This window comes from Triticum urartu, chromosome 1A (genome assembly GCF_056163025.1).
Source record: "Triticum urartu cultivar PI428250 chromosome 1A, HENAU_Tu73, whole genome shotgun sequence".
Classification (NCBI taxonomy): Eukaryota; Viridiplantae; Streptophyta; class Magnoliopsida; order Poales; family Poaceae; genus Triticum; species Triticum urartu.
The window spans coordinates 557,256,670-557,273,834 of NC_141873.1; the positions used below are offsets into that span (position 1 = coordinate 557,256,670).

The 17,165-nt window shown below is 46.6% G+C and overlaps 1 long non-coding RNA gene across 1 annotated transcript; it reads right to left on the bottom strand.

Moving 5' to 3' along the window:
• Positions 1 to 4,121: 4,121 nt before the first annotated feature.
• On the bottom strand, positions 4,122 to 7,082 carry LOC125525055 (uncharacterized). The gene is made up of 4 exons (XR_015615384.1): positions 6,870 to 7,082; positions 5,968 to 6,782; positions 5,681 to 5,748; positions 4,122 to 4,289 (listed from the first exon to the last, which is right to left on the bottom strand). It is a non-coding gene; the product is annotated as an uncharacterized LOC125525055 (long non-coding RNA).
• Between the last annotated feature and the right edge of the window lie 10,083 nt (positions 7,083 to 17,165).

Below are 17,165 nucleotides of genomic sequence, written 5' to 3' on the forward strand. Positions count from 1 at the left end.
CGCCGCCGCCACCCACCCCGACCCCATCCCTCCCCTCGTCTCCCTCCCAAACCTTGCCGCCGGCGGCCTCTCCCCCTCCTCTCCGCATCCCTCCCACCTCGTCCCCATCTCTCTCCCACATGACGTTGACAGACTAGGAGCAAAAACAAAATCCCCCAAGCCCAACCCACTTCCTCTGCCTTCTTCCTCGATCCTGTGGCCGCTACTGCCCCTCATTCCACTGGCGACGGGCTTCCTTGCCGGTGACCTCGCTGCCCTTCTCCCGCACCGCTGCCGCCGCTACCCTCTCGCCCTTCCCCACCTCCTCCCTCTTCCCTTGGCCGTTGCGCGACTTGGAGCAAAATCCGCGACGTACCACCACCGGCTCGTCCTCAACTGCTCGCGCAGCCCCTCCTCTCCCCCATCCTGCTTCCTTCGAGCCCGCGCCTCACTCTTCTCTGCTGATCTGCGCAGGTCTACTTCGCCTACAGCGAGAGATGCGGACCTCAGCTCTACGGAATGGCTTTGTCGGTTGATTCCATCGTGCTCACGCCGTCTCCATGCTCCTTGCAGGGACGTGGCATTGTACGCGCTCGGCACGGGAGCCTGCGGCGCGGATGCCGTCGACAACACGGAGCTCCACCTCGTGCACCACAGGGATGGCCAGCTCCACATCAAGGTCCCCCCTCACCCCTGGTCCGATCCCCTCTGGTTTTTGTGCTAATTGGTTGCTGTGAGTTGCCATGCTCCGATTGCATCGATCCGGCAGCTGTAATTGATTTTTTGGGGACACAATGTTTTGTTCTACAACTGTACTGATCTAGCTCGTAGTTAAGTAGGGAGGGACTGACTCAAACAATCTGTCCACATCATTTGAAAGTCGCCAATCCATACTCCAGTTTTACTGAATTCCGGTTGATTTGAACTGTTGTCAGTGGGGGTAGTACTTATCTTACTTGAGAGCTTAGGCTTGAGATTAGTCCGCGGCTGAGTGGTACCCATAACTCGACTGTTCATTCCAGGTCTTATGTTTAGATGCGTGGCTCTCTAGTGTGTAGATGCGTGTGCCGTCGTTAGTTTGCACTTGAGGCTCCTGGTGCTTGCCCATTGCTCTGTAGGTCTGCGTTACCTGTACTGGTCTTGTGTTTGTAATGTTTGAGTCTGCTCCATCATCGATCTGTAGGCCTACTTGACAGTCATAAACTTGCATTATTTAGCCACTGGTAGGGTAGGATATACCCATATGTGGTCAGTATAGGAACCAGGGTCCCCTAATTGCTAGCAAAACTTGTGTAATGATCTCTTGTTACGTTCTACTAATGTTTAGTCTTGTTTTTTTATTACTTCTGTATTGGTATTCAGAAATAAAATTTATATGTTTCTATATATGTTCTTTTAGATAAGTATGACAATACACAACTGAATGAAGGTTGATTGATGTCGTGGCTGCAGCTGGTCTTGAATTAGCATGCATGTTTACATTCAGTATTGCCAGCACTGGCCATTAATAGCACTTGCTATTGTGGTTCACCTGTTATATTAGGAAATGCAGCTAGTCTTGAGATGCATGCTTCCCTCATCTTTCCCATATCAAAATCATGTCTATGAATTGGTGTGCTTGAAAACCAAGGAATGCTTCTATTCCTTGTCGGTGTTCTTCTTATTCTGTTATAAGATGAACCAACTCGTTATTTGTTTGGTGGTTTGGCTTGCATACATGTTCTTTTTCCGCAGAAATATGTCGCGGTTCCTTGCAGAATAAATAAGTAACCATTATAGATAATCTTGTAAATGTAAAATTCTTGGAATTATTGTTTTCCTTCTGTATAATTACCTGTTTATTATTTTGCCGATGTTGTAAGTTAATGATGAAAACCAGGGCATCCACCACCATGACGACGCTCCGCACATGGTCCAACTCGGCTACAACCTCCTCTACCGCGTACAGCGGCCGCGGTTGTCTGCGGCATCAAGTACAGCCTCCTCTTCGGTGAGCCCATCTCCTACCTCTAGCTCCCTATTTTGTTCTGTTGTAGAAGTACCTTGCTCTGTTCCAATGCATCATATTTTTTTCATAAAATGCTCTAGTGAACTGGATTCATACATAAGTTGGCTACTTTTCCTCAAGTTATTTGTGCATTTATAAACCTCTTTGAACTTTTCTAGTTCTTGAATGTATCCATGTATAAATTTTTTATATAGATAGTTTTGGAATGTGTTTTTTTGTTAGCTTATGTCATGCATCACAAATGGTATCAAGTTCCAGTTTTAGTTTTGTTGTTAACCTTTGTAATCCATGTCAACACACAATAAGTATATGAATGAATCCGTTGAGTATCCGAAACTAGATGTTTTGTTGCTCATAGTAATTAAAAAGAGCGGTGAGTTTCTCATCACACACTGTTATTATCACTTCATGGCTTGATCTATTGTGTCAGGCTGTTGTAGGTGCTGAACTGTGATCATGTTTTATGGCCCACATGCATGCTACGTGTTGGCTGACTTGGCATGACGTGCACGAAAACTTCACGGCAATCATACTAAATAGCACTTCTTAATTTTCATGCAGACTTGCTCTAGCTCTTCTTAATTTTCATGCATGTTTCTTTCCGGACTTAGTCTTACTAAATAGCACCCCATCACTTGCTGCCGTTGTTATTCACACTAATCCTCGCTATTCTGTTTTCTTCTTGGAAGATATTTTGCCTAAATTCAAGACAAAAGAAGATGTTTAAAGAAGCGCCCTGACATTTTTGTAGCAAGTTATGTAATAATAGCTGGGTTATCTGGGCATTGTGAACTCCAGAATTTCATGTATCTTCTCTGCTTTTAAATGAAATGTTGTATGTTTCAGAATTTCAATTTTTGTTTCATATGAAATAGTAATTATGTATGTGATTTGAAAATGTGTGCAATGGAAACATGGCTCATGTGACCCACTTATAAAAATAATTTGAGCGCATTTGAAATTTCTTACGTGTGGGGCCAGTGTATGAGACTATGATATTTGGGACAAATGTAAAACAGTGGAAAATAAATGGCAAAAAATAAAAGATCATACGTTGTAAAAGGCCGCATCTAGAAATAAAAAGGCCGAATTGCTGGGCCAGCCCATGTAGCTAGCAAAAATTAATAGGAAAAATAAATATTAAAAAGGCTGAATTGTTGGACTAGGCCCATGTAGAAAACCGAATTGTACCGGGCTGATTCTTGTGCCGCGTCAGCTTGCCACGTTGGATGCTAGTGACAAAAAATTTGGCCGTGGAACCAACGACCTTTTACATATCACAAAGAAGGTCACTAATTTCAGTTTACGACCGCCAGCTTTTGACCATCTGTTTTTGGTCGCAAAAAGGTCGCAAATGAAAAACAATGACCATTCAGTGACCAATAGTGATGGTCGCAAGTTGACATGTTTCTTGTAGTGATGCTTGGCCTTCATCACCTCTTGATCTAATGATGTCTCGCATGGGTCACTACTAGATTTCCCATTATAACCGAGGGTCAAATTACCGTCGGATATTTTCCTTCACCGTCATCTTTCTTTATAACCGACGCTACACCGTCGGCAATCTCCCGTCGGCTATGCTTGGTCGGCCATTACAATAATAGCCGACGGTACCGTAGGGTAATACAATTTTCCATGGTATTTGGCTGATGGTGAGCCGCCGGTCATATTTTGGTCGCGATCCAGCTCCCCAAAACTCGACGATGCTCATATCTAACGGTTTCCCGTGGGGAATTTATTTCCTGACAGTTATCAATTCCCCTCGGCTTTTGCAATAGGTGACGGCATATTTGGCCCATCGGGGTTCATTATAACTAAGAGAAGAACCAAACTGTCAGCTAGTATAATCGCTGATTGTGCATACACCCCTTCATTTATTCCTATAGTTGAGAGGCCGACGAACACCCTATATATAGTCACCCTTAGAGGATTGTTTTTCATTTCAAATATATCACAGAATTGCACAGCCCACACATGACCAAGTAACATATATTGTATATAGCACAACTTTCAAAATATCAGAAGAGTTGCATCAGAACTACATTGATCATGATGAATAATCTAGAAAGTTTAAAATGCAAAAAAGCTAAGATATAATGGTCCAAGCATTATGCATAAGCTAGATTGACCAAAACCCAATGATTTCACTTTGTTGAACGTCTTGAAGAAAGATCACTAGACTCGTCACCCTTCATCACCATATGGATCATAATGCTCGTCGCCAAATAGATCATAACAATCATCGCCATAGACATCATCACCCTTTCCATAGATCACGATTCTTCAGTACTGTCTCCCATTCCTAAGAAATGATTAGACTATATGTAAGGGAGATGAAAACAACATACTGTAGTTGAAATTTAATTGATGATACAAAAAAAGGAACTTAGATGTTCTAATTGACTGGTTAGACATCTAACAGTATGACTACGTACTCACCTTTTGGTCCTTCACGTGCAATTTTCAGGGTTACATGAATCAGCAGGTACGCAACTCCAAATAATAGACTGAGTACTACACGTTGCTCTGTGTACAAAAGGAATATACCAATAAGCTGCACTAATGTCAATTTCATTATAAGTTTGCAACGGTTCAGAACACATCATGCTTTCCAAATTACTTGTAACATTAATATAATTCGAAGCACACGACATTTTTTAATTAACTGTAACAATCCTATGTCCAGAACCCGCATGTACTATGGTTACACCAAGATGTCCATGTGATACAGGTAAAAAAAACCTTATCTGAAAGACACATATGTCGTGTCGATAATTGATTAATTGGCTTGTTGAAGTTGTAAAATGATAACCAAGTACAAATGTACAACAGATATCTGCAACCCCACTGAAGTATATATACTAGCGCTTATATTTTGCAGTCTGATGACACAACAGAAGCAGTAGACTAGCATAACACTATTGGCTAGTTTGGGCATACAATAAATACAAAAAACAGATTTAGAATGTCATGTAAAGAAAGATATAAATATAATTTTTCATTCAAACAAATTAAATAGCAGTAGCACACTAATCTCCACCAACTATAGTTATTGCGCATAGCAAATTAAGCAACTTCTTATGTTTCGTATGACAGGTCACAATCATTCTTCATGTTAAGCTACCATTATTTCTGTATGCACTTCCAAAAAAAATTCAATATTGTCCACTTTTTTAGATAAACAGAGAGGCGGCCCCTGGTTCCATTACTAAACTGAAACCAAGCTTGCTGGACATTCTCAAAAGCATCAAGGTCTGGAAAGCTGAGGACCAAAAGAGGCAAAGCTAGTAAAGGGAAAAACAAAGCTATAAAGGAGGACGCCTGATGAGGGTCAAACATGCCAGATCATATTGTCTAATGTTGAAATATTTTTCTCTGTGCAAATGATTTTACTGTAATTGATTATAGCAACATGTTTTCCTATATGAGTTCAACCAAATTGTGCCATCGCACCTTAATTAAGATGGATTTAATAGATAGATATCTCAGTTATGAGCCACATCTCGGAAAATAGGGCATAAGCAGGTGCATACATCATATATAGTACAACAGTACCACGTAGGCAATGAGGTGAGCTAAGAAATCAGGCTCAAATAAAAAGAGCATGTCTCAAAGCAAGTTATCCGCAGCATGCTCATGTTGTCCAGAACTAAATTGGCGCATAACTAAATGGGTAAGACATGATGGACTAACCTTTTTAGTTAGTCTTGACGAGCATCATCTCACCCCCTTTCAAAGCCGCCTTCAGAATCTGATGTGGCCTGTATTTATCAAACTATAAGAACCCCTGCTCTACATCTTTGAGAAAGAACACACAGGACATGATGTTAACATGTCAGTGACTGCTTCAGCCTCAGGCATACAAGTTAAATGTTACAGAACTACAAAATACTGATAAGAAAAGCAAAAGCGAGATTACAAAACTTACAATTACATCTACGAACCAAAACTGAAGGAAAAAGAACTAGGAATGTACGTACTATGACATGAATGGAGGACCTCTTCAATGTTAGTTGGTTTGCTTACAGGGACTGCTAGTTAAGCTATACAGTAGTATCAAATATACATGCCAGTCCTGATTACACACGCTGATATAGGGTCTCTTCTCTTATGTACTATTCCCAACTGCTGCAACTAGCTAGCCTTGACCAAACATGCATGCATCAACACAAGCTAGCCAGCTCAACTCACCGACGCAAATGGCCACTTGCTAGTTAATCAAACTATTTTTCAACACATAGGCTTGACTTTATTTTCCAAACTAATAGGCTCGGCTTTGTTTTTCAACAACCATACAAAAGAAAAAAAACTAAACAGACATGCAAACAACCATGGCCTCGTTATAGAACTTGAACCTCACCACCACACTAGCCCTTCATGGCACCATCTCCTCCATCTCCCTGCTATTCAACTTGAACAACAGGAGCAAATCCTGCACCACAACCACCAGAACACAATCCCACCATCCATTACAAAAGCACACGTACACACGCCACATATATGACCTGCTCGACGAATTGCGCAAAGCCCAAAGGAAGAGGCGACCAGAACTGGTACAGGCGGGCGGAGGCGGGTGTGGGCGTGGTCCACTCGGCGACATCAGGGGGGCACACGGATGAGGAGGAGCTTTAGGAAGGGGCTGATACATGGCGTAGGAGGTGAAGGGAGAGAGAGCCCATGAAGAAGACCGCCGCGGTCCCGAGGAGCGGCGTCCAGCACCTATTGAATGGGGGCGATGAGCCGACGAGGTCAAGCCGGCCAGAGCTCGCAGCGTCGTGGCCGAGGGCTGCCAGATCTGCAGGCTAACAAGACGGAGACGGGAGTCAAAAGGACATTTTCGCGTCGGGAGGAAAAGCTAAGGGGCTGGGTGACGTTGCTGGACCAGGAAGAGAGACGAGGGTGGAACTGCGCGCCAGATCGATGGGCGACGGCGGGATTGGCGCGTGGTGGCGGACTGGCGGGGATGGGGGAAAGAGAAGGAGCGGCGTGGGAGGTTTCATCAGAGGGAAAAGGGGGTGAGACATGGGAGGACGTGGCCACGTACATAAAATTTGTTATCAAGCGGGAAATATCGGACGGTCTTTGTACGATTGGCTGATGCTATGGTCACATGTGTTGGACCCAAATCAGGGAATCAATCTATATTGGACATGAATCGTTGTACCTAGATCTTATTGCTTCTGTAAAGAAATATAAGAGCATTTAGATCACTACTTTATATGTTATAGCAGCTCTATTTAATAATACTCCCTCCGTCTCAAAATAAGTGTCTTAACTTTATGCTAATTTTAAGACACTTATTTTGAGACGGAGGGAGTATATTGGTATGCATATACTCTCACCGTTCCTAGATATAGGGTGTATAGGTTTTGGCACGGAAATTAAAGAACGCATGTGGAGGGAAAATTTCACAAGTTTTGAGTGAGATTACACATGACTAATTGACATGAGAAAATAGAGGAGCTTACATGATATAAGGAAATGTAATCAAATCCCTAAAAAAATTATCCAAACAAGTGGTGCAGCGTAATACACCTTATATTTCAAACTTTTTCTCAAAAATCTATACACCTTATATCAAGGAACAGAGGGAGTATAAAGTTATAGTTGAATGTGTGTGCCATACCAAGAAAGACTTTCTCCTCGCTTTATATATAAAGAAAACTATAAATTACAACCGGCCATACAACAAGAAACGGAAAATGAATCAACGAGATACACAACTCCATGGAACAACGACGACCTCAGATCATGTCATCAACTACTCCGACAAAGGAGCTATTCACCGTCGGACGAAAGCCACACTCTCCCTCCCAAGGTCAAACTTGTTGTCCCGTCGCTACCTCCGAAGAGGGCACCCCTGCCCTCTCGTCCTGGATCTAAGGACGCCGTCCTGTCGGCAGGCAGAGCAACTCACCCCCGAGCACGAATGGACAGGCCAACCAGTTGCCGAGGATAGGACAACAGTCGTGGCGAGCTCACCCCTAAAGGAAACTCATACATCGCCACCGTCTCCGGCCAAGACCCAAACACCCACCGCAGCTGCCGAGCATGGACACTATTGAAGACCAGCAGACCACCACTGCACTGAGCCCTGACCACGAAGAGCTTCCAAGCTGCCACCTTCAAGAAGAAAGCAATGCCGATGTGCCGCCGTCGCCCAATCCGGAGATTTTGGGCTTTCGCCTGCGGCCAAGAGGCGGAGGGCCGGGTGTAGGTCTCGATGTTGCCCACAAGAAGGAAAACAGCGCCATGGGCGTCGCCAACATCGTGGCCGACCTCATTGGTCAAGGGTTTCCCCCGACGTAGAGCCTGCACCCAACGCCCCTCCGACCTGCAAAATCTACAACCGGAGTAATAAATTACCGATATAGAGACAAAACTTCACAATGGAACTTGCAAGTCAACAATTAAAAGTGTGAAATTTATACATACTTCTGTATATAAAATCAGCTTATGCGCGGATACATGGCCTGTGAGTAGACACTCTAGAATACTAGCTATTGCTTAATACTTATAGAGAAATGTATCATCTTGAATTATCTGGAATATAATTACTATTGGTCATTCCACATGTTTATTGACGTCATCCATTGAAGCATATCATCGAGAGTGAAAGTTAACCGTCTGTTATTGCTATCTCCCGTTGGGTCTTTTCCAAATAACCGAGAGTCACATATGTACCATCGGCCATTTGCACTAATAGGTGAGAGTTTTATTTTTCACCTTCGGCTATTAAATTTCACCGTCCGGCATTACATGTAATCCCCGAGGGTGTAGCAAAAACCGTTGGACATTATAATGAACCATCGGGCATTTAATTGGATATCCGAGAGTTGGATTTTTACCGTCGGGCAATCTAGTATACCGTCGGCTATTGGTAGTAATACTTGTGAGCTGGCAATAACGGTCGGCCATTGGAACTACCGTCGGCTATTAGTCTAATAACCGACGGCCCGTCGGCTATTATATTTCACCGTCGGTAATATGGGGATTTCTAGTAGTGGGTCCATCACCAGCAAAGTCCTCTCCTCAACATCCACCACATATACTGACCAGCTATTCATCTTTGGTACTGGTAACATCAGCTGCAACATGTCATGCCGATTATTAGACATACTAGTACTGGATCTTGTCATCCCAATTAGTGTGACATAAGTTTTTACCTTCTTTGTCCAGTCAAGCCTGTAACCTAGTGTTTCGGTACTCATCATGGTATTCATGTAATCGAAGTCCAAGCTGGCCCCCTGTACATCAGTGCCAGCTGCAAGAACAGAAGTAATCTAGTTATCATGCAGCCTGGAGGAACGTAAACAATTTGACTCCATAGAAATTGCAGTTCTTACCACAAAGTGAAGATCAAAGACGTGACGGAACCTGATCTGCCATGTCTCGTACATTTTCCCTTCCTTGTAGACCAGCATACGTGACACAACTGCCCACCCAACTGAACTAAGTCTCCCGCCTGGTCCAAACTCCTTCGCAAAGTCTTCTCCTGATAGGACCACTAGGTATGGCACAAGATGCTTGTACCACTTCCTGTATTTCACAAGCATGGTCAGACACTTATCAACAAAGCCTCGACTACATCTGTTAAGCACCCCATAAGGGGTGTAGAACCACAACATAACTTACTTGTTCCGATCTCTTGAAGTGCTGCCTAGCATTCTGTCCCAGAAATCCACAATATTGTGACCAAGAGGATCTTTGTGCTTCAGACCGAATTTTCGTGGGAAGTCATCTCCCATTTCAGGTTTGAAAAATGTTCTCACCATGCCCACATTCGACCTCAGATTGGTGGCCATCCGGCTGGACAGATTGCCTGGCCCCCTACCCACTGTAACGCCAGTACCATCATCTGCAACATCGTTTCAATCTTAGATCCTTAGTTTTTCACGTACATATGGGCAATCGTTCTTAGATTTACGGGAAGACGATGCGAACCTCTGGCAGCATTATCCATTTGTGGTTCCTCCCTTTGGCCATCTGTTGTATGCGTTGGCACGCCAGTTGGACCTGTGGTACACACAGAACAACAAGTCACACCTTCCAGTCATATGAAGTTTGTATTCCGAAATCAACGGTACATTAAATTATTGGTACCTTCTACCACTTGTCCACCCCTTGTTGTGGCTACAACTGAACTCTCTCCCCTGGATATAACTGCAATCACACATATCTAAGTCAGTTATATTGGTAGCAGAAACACATGCACCAGGAAGCTAAGAATTAATCTTGTCTTTGTTGCTCACTTGTAATCCCTGGGAAGGCGTAACCTTCGTGATGCTGTAACCGTGTTGTGCCCCGTGTTGGAGTCCCATCATTTTGTTGGCTCGCGGGATTATTTGCACTTCCAATTCTGACGGCTCCAGCTACAGTAATATGTGCTTCCATGTTTCCATTATCCACACGGTAGTTATCAGAGAGGTCATCTTCATCTGAGATCACCGCGGGTGATGTCTCCCTACTCCTTGGAGTGCATCTCATCCTCTGCCGACACCTCTTGCCCCCCCTGTTTGACTTCTCTTTTGACCCTCCTACCTCCTGTAGTAGAAGGGTTGTTCAAAGAGACACCTGCATTCCATGTGACACACTATATGTTAGCCTCATGCACTTTTTATCCTAATGTGCACGCCAAATCAGATGTATGCAACAAATATGATAATTACTACCTTCAGTTGCTTCAGATGGATCTTCAGGAATGGTGTCTGGGGCTGACATCCTAACAAAACCTTGAGGTGGAGTGTACCCAACACAATGTATGCCTGAGAAAACATCATGGTTATGTACAGCCAATTACGCCAACTCAATTTCACTTCACAGGGTACTGTGCTTACCATTTAGCACAGTCTGGTATTTCAAGCTTTCAGTACCATCCCCAACACTTCCAGGCGTGGACTCCAGGAATTCCTCACCTGCATATTTGAACAGATTACTTTCTGTCATTGCTCATACATGTACTACAGTTTGCCGGCGGGGGTTCTAATCTCTACTCCATGTGCTAACCGTTAATGCTTGTCTGAAATTTCAAGCATTCAGGGACGAGTTCTCCGTTCAGAGTTGGATGAACCTCACCATCACCTGTGTAGAATGCAAAACAAATTATTACTTTTTGCAATGCATGATCATACATACAATCATCTGGGTTACAAGCAGGGCACATACCCAGCACTTGGTTTCCAGGATCACCAGCACTGTGATCGCTGCTTGTTACGAGGTCTATGAACTCCTCTACAAAAGGCTCGTCAACTACTTCGGTTCATCGATCTGTGTGAAGTACATGTTGCCCGTGTGGGTTATGGGCACACCTATCACCAAATCGATAAACGGGACCTCCATCTGTGCATCACATATCATAAAGAGAAAATCTTTTTCAGAACACAAATAACACATGTACTTGTACACACAAACCCACTGCAGGCACTTTACCATTTGCATCATACAAATTCTGTACCAAGGAAGAAAACAGACCATCTAGTCCATTGGCCATACTTGTTGCACCAGTATCAACAAGTAGGCTGTCATGATGCCTGACGGTGTCATGGACTAGGGGGTACTCACCACGTCGTCACCCGACTAGCTGGATCGGGCCGAGCACCCCCACGACGGTTCCTTCATGGGCCACTTTGGGCAGCCCATGCCGCATACAAGGAGGTTTCCGCAAGACTTGGTGCCCAAGCCAAAGACTCTCCAAAACCCTAGGCCTCCGATGCATATATAAACCAAGGCCAGGCTAGTCAATAGACAATCGAATATTCATTATTACCATCTTGTGGTAGACACATGTACTTTCTACTATCCCCATATGAATACAATCAAAAGCAGGACGTAGGGTTTTACCTCCATCAAGAGGGCCCGAACCTGGGTAAAATCCGTGTCCATGTTACCATCACTCCAAGATGCCTAGCTTAGGACCCCTACTACGAGATACGCCGGATATTGAACCGACAATGCATATCCATTATTTCATCGTACGATTCCCCACTAGGACTAACTGGTGTCACAGCATGCGATCCATCAGCTTGACCTGAAGCAACAGCGCCTACATCTGTTGCACCTTCAGTCTCAACTTGGTTTTGCCGATCCAGGTCCATTGCCACTCCTTTAGTTGTTCAAATGTGCATGCATATCCAATGTCAACAACCATATGAATGAAGTGCCTACTTTTTAAATTTTGGTAATTCTAACCTTGGATATCCGACGATGCTTGCAGGAATCTAGCAATTAGTGCTCCATGGTTGCTCAAATCAATGTCCCATTCATCTGGGAGAACATATGCATCTGAAACTGGTAGACCGTTATGCACGATGGCATGCAGTGGTGTCCTTGCAGTGTCTTCCAAAGCATAGTTCTGATCCGTAGACATGTCAATTCCTTCTGGTCGAGGAGCAACTTCACAAGTAGGTTAGTTCTCCTTGTAAGCATGATGTGCATGGGGGAATATTATGGAGGTGCATTGTAGTACTGAATATTATATTTACCTGCTGCCACTATCTGAGGAGTTAAAACTGGTTTAGCTTCATGCTCTATTTCAATAGGGGACCCTAGTTGTGCTGCTCCATCAGGTACTGGGGGTAATGCTATTTCACAGAACATTTTGTTAGTTGGCATGCACATAAACCAGCAACATGCCATGGTCATCAATGGAATATCAACCGGCGCCACTCCCCGTCCATGATGCTCTGCAAAACAATACTTGTTTTGATGTGAATAAAGCATGCCACCTCACTCCAGCGGTCAAGTTTGAACAGAGCTGATGGTCTCTTACCTTGGTGCTCCATGATTCTTGCACGGTTCCTGCCTGTGTGTTCATACCCACTCCGCATGTCATCATCACTGTCTGATGACTCAAACCCAATTTCTGGCTCCATCAACTTTTTGCCAGGGTCATCTGCTGGAATTTCCACTATGCGGCTACGTTGAGGAGCTTCGTATCCTCCTTCCACAATTACCACAGGTGGCAATCGTGCCACACGTGGCTTCTCTGCAAGGGATGCATCTGCGCTACCAAAACAATTTGTCAGATCATAAAGGAGTAGTATGCAAATTTTGAATTTAGTGCTGAACTTGTTTTTGGTTTACATATTGCTGCAACCAACTGTCGATCATGACCAGAAGCAGTTGTCGTGGTTCTAACTCTGACAGTGATGTAGGGGGGTGTGTATGGAGAGGCTAGATCTCAGCTATTGGGAAGTTGTAAAGACACGAGGATTACGAGTTCAGGCCCTTCTCGGAGGAAGTAACAGCCCTACGTCTCGGTGCCCGGAGGCGGTCGATTGGATTATGTGTGTATGAATAACAGGGGTGCGAACCCTTCATATTGAGGAGGGGGTGGCTTATATAGAGTTCGCCGGCCCTCTCCTGCCCTCAGTGATGCAGGGTTTAAGGTACATTTAAGGTTGGGTGTTACTGGTAACGCCCCTAATAAAGTGCTATAATGACCATAAAGACTACTTAATAGCCGACCGTTTGCCTGCGGAGTGACTTTAGGTCTCCTGGCAGTCGAGTGGTTGGCTTCATGGTCGAGTGATAGCTTCTTGGTCGAGTGTCTTGAACCCGTCGAGTGGGATACCTTCAAGTCGATTGAAAGGTGACTTCTTCTAGGGATGTCCTTGGGTAGGGCTCTTTGGACAGGTCCGTGCCCCTACCCTAGGTACATAGCTTCATCATTAGCCCCCGAATGGATCGAGGTTTGAGTGGGGAAAGAGTTGGAGATCCTTCCGACTGGTTCTTTGGGCTACATGAGTGCCTCGTTTTGGGTCAATCGTCACGGATGACGTCATCAACCTCTTCGAGTTGCCTTGATCCATTCCAGGCCTTTCGTCGAGTGAATTTCTTTACTTGTGAGATACCGAGTGTCGGCGCGAGCGGGGTCTTCTGTTTTGACAAGTCGTTTTGCAGCCCGCGGATGTCGTCGGATTCGGATTTCGGGAAGCACGCGGGACGGGAGCGGCCGCAGTAATCGCAAGCGGTAAAGCGGAAGCTCCTCGATTTCCGTGCCACCTTTTTCGCCACGTACTGCGCGCACGTCCGCTGTGGGATTTGACTGGATTGCCTGGGCCTACCAGTCAGCCACTCGGGAGCGGCATCTTATAAGTAGCCGGCTCGGGGTTTCCAAACAGTGTGCTCTCTTCTTCCTCTCTCCCTTCGCAAGCTCCTCCGCCACCTCCTCTCTCACCCTAGCGTCGCACACCCGTGCGAGATTTGCCGTCGATGATGGCGAAGGATAAGACATCCGCTCTGGAGCGCGCGAAGAAGGCGGCGGCGCAGGGGAAAGGGAAGAGATCTGCTCGGGGCAGATCTTCCTCAAGGTCTGCTCTGCCCTGCGGCTGGATCCAGGGCGACTGGATGCCGTCGGTGATCCGGCAAGAGGAGCTCGACGACATGGTCGAGGGGGGAGTCATTCCCCACGAAGCTGCGCGTCTCCCGGGGAGAGAGATCGAACCTCAGCCTCGCGACAGTGAGTGTGTGCTCCTAGCCACCCATATCGACCGAGGGTTTTCTCTGCCGCCCCATCCTTTTTTCCGGAGCTTTCTGAACTTCTTCGGAGCGCAACTCCACCACTTCACTCCCAACTCCATCGTATATCTTGCTGCTTTCATTTCCATGTGTGAGGGTTTCTTGGGTTGCCGCCCCCATTGGGGACTCTTCAAGCACATCTTTACCTGCCATTCTCAATCGGTCAAGAAGGCCAAGTCGAGTGACGAAAGGACGCAGGTGATTCAGCTGTGCGGGGGCCTGGCGATCCAGATGAGGGGAAAGAGTTGTTTTCCATCTATCATTTTCCCGGAGTCGGTCCGCGGTTGGCAGGCGACCTGGTTTTACTGTCAAGACCAGGCGACCCCAGGGCAGTCGACCGGACTTCCCCCTTTCTCTCTCGACCGAGCTGAAAAACCTGCTTCTCTGAAAGTGACGCCGGAGGAAAAGGCCCAAGTCAAAGTACTGGTTGGTCGAGTGGTTGAGCTTGTCCATGAGGGCGTGACTGGTTTGGACTTGCTGGAGGTCTTCCTCCGGAGGCGCATCCAACCGCTCCAGGCTCGTGACCACCCGATGTGGCTGTACTCGGGTCTCGACGACACCACTCGGGTCCACCCGGAGGAGGTTACTGACGAGATGCTGGAGGGGTGGCTGTCGAGCATCACGGGGAACAAAGACAACCCCCGAGGAGCCAGGAGGGTAATTCCACTCGACAACTCGTATGACGTGGACCAGGTATGTCTTTATGCTCTTGACTAAGATCTTGTTTTCTTCATTGGTCTTCTTTGAGTAGGTCGATTGACTTTTGTCTTGTCTGTTGTTTTCCAGGCGACTACCGAGATGTACTCGACGCCCAACGGGGCACAGGGGCCAACTGAGGAAGGGGAGGCGAGCGGAGGTGAGAGCGGAGACGATCAAGGCGAGTGGGAGTCCGACGGTGAAGGAGAGGGAGGCGACGACGTCGACTCCAGCGAAGAGGAGGAGGAGGAGGTTGAACCCCCCCCCCCCCCCCCCCCGCCCGGAGGGGCGATCCAACTCACACACGACCCAGCGCGGGAGCGTGGTAGGGCGACTACTCCTGTTGGGCAGTCGTCGGAACGCCCTCGGACCTCTTCTCCTACGCCGACTGGAAAGGCTCCCAAGCACCCACGCGCGACGCCGTCCAAGCCCCCCAAGGCTCTGCCCAAGATGAAGATGGCCGTCCCCACCATTTCTGGGTAATAATAAAACTTGTTTTCCTTTGTCGACCGTGGACAGGTCCTTGGTCGATTCATTGAGCCAACTGACTGACTTTCGAGGCTTGCAGTGCTGCTACTTCTGAGATCTCCGCCAAGGACGACGACCAAGAGATGGAGGATGCTGTTACCTCCAAACCTGGTACGATTACTGACGTTCCGCTTTGAGTCGACTGAACATTTATTGCAACTCTGGTCGATTGAATGTTTCCCTTGTAGCCCCTCCTCATGTTATCGACCTCCCGGATGACGACGACAATGAACCGCTGAGAGTGAGGAGGAACAAGAGGGCGTCGGCTGACAAGACCCCCCAATCTGCTCCGGCGTCTGAGGCCGTAGCTCGGGATGGTGGTGACACCGCTCGGGCTTCTATGACTTTCGCCATTCCTCTGACAAGTGTGCGGCCTTCAACGTCGACTGCGGATCCGCCTTCGCTTTTTGCCGCGTACCCTGTCCCTGAGGACCAAGCGGCTGCCGCAAAAGAGGCTATACGCCAGGCGGGGATCATGATGGAGCAAGTGAAGGTGGCTCAGGAGGCCAGCCAAGCAGCTTATGACGCGAGCTCGGCTCTTTAGAGCAACGTCCAGGTCAGTCGACTCAACACTTGGTCTGTTATGATATGCTGTTTGGAGAATCTCTTTTCCGAAGATCTTTGTATCTGTACACCCACTGGGTGTGTCTGCCAATTCTTGGACGAGTGGGGGCACGCTAAGTGCACCCACTGGGTGTAGTCCCCGAGACTACGGTGGACTGCTGGCAGTCGACTGTAGTCTTTATATTGTGTTGCTGTAGCTGTATTTCTTCACTCGGTCTGGTCAGGCCATGTCGAATGGGACTGTATCCGGTCGACTGCGGGCAGTCGACTTTTTTTTTTACAGTGGGGGCACGCTGAGTGCACCCACTGGGTGTAGTCCCCGAGACTACTGTCGAATGTTCTTGATTCGGCTGTAGTCTTAGAAACGTCATCATTGTCTCTTAGTTACTCGGAAGCAACTTATTTTGGACGTCTGTCGACTGATTTTTCTTTTTATAGAAATCCTGTGAACTTGTAGCTCGCTATACTGAGTTGGAGAATCAGCAGATCCAGCTCAACCTTAACTTGAAGCTTGCTCAAGAGAATTTGAAGAAGGCGCAAGAAGAAGCAAAAGGTATGGCTGGCGAGGTTCTCCATTCTTGGCGAGTGGCTTTTCTTTCTTGTCCATTCTTGATGTTGATTTTACTCGACGCGCCGCAGATAAACTGGAGGAAGCTCTGAAGAAGAAGGATCAAGATCTTGCAAAGGCACAGAAGGAGGTCTTGGACAAAACGAGGCTTGCTGAAGAGAAAATGGCCTCGGTCGGAGCTCTTGAGCAGGAGAACTCCAGACTGAAAGCTGCTCTCGAGGTAGCCAATCAAGAGGTCAGCCGACTGAAGAACGACAACGTGGCTCTGCACGACAAGGCAGGTGAGCTGGCGGGGAAGCGGAA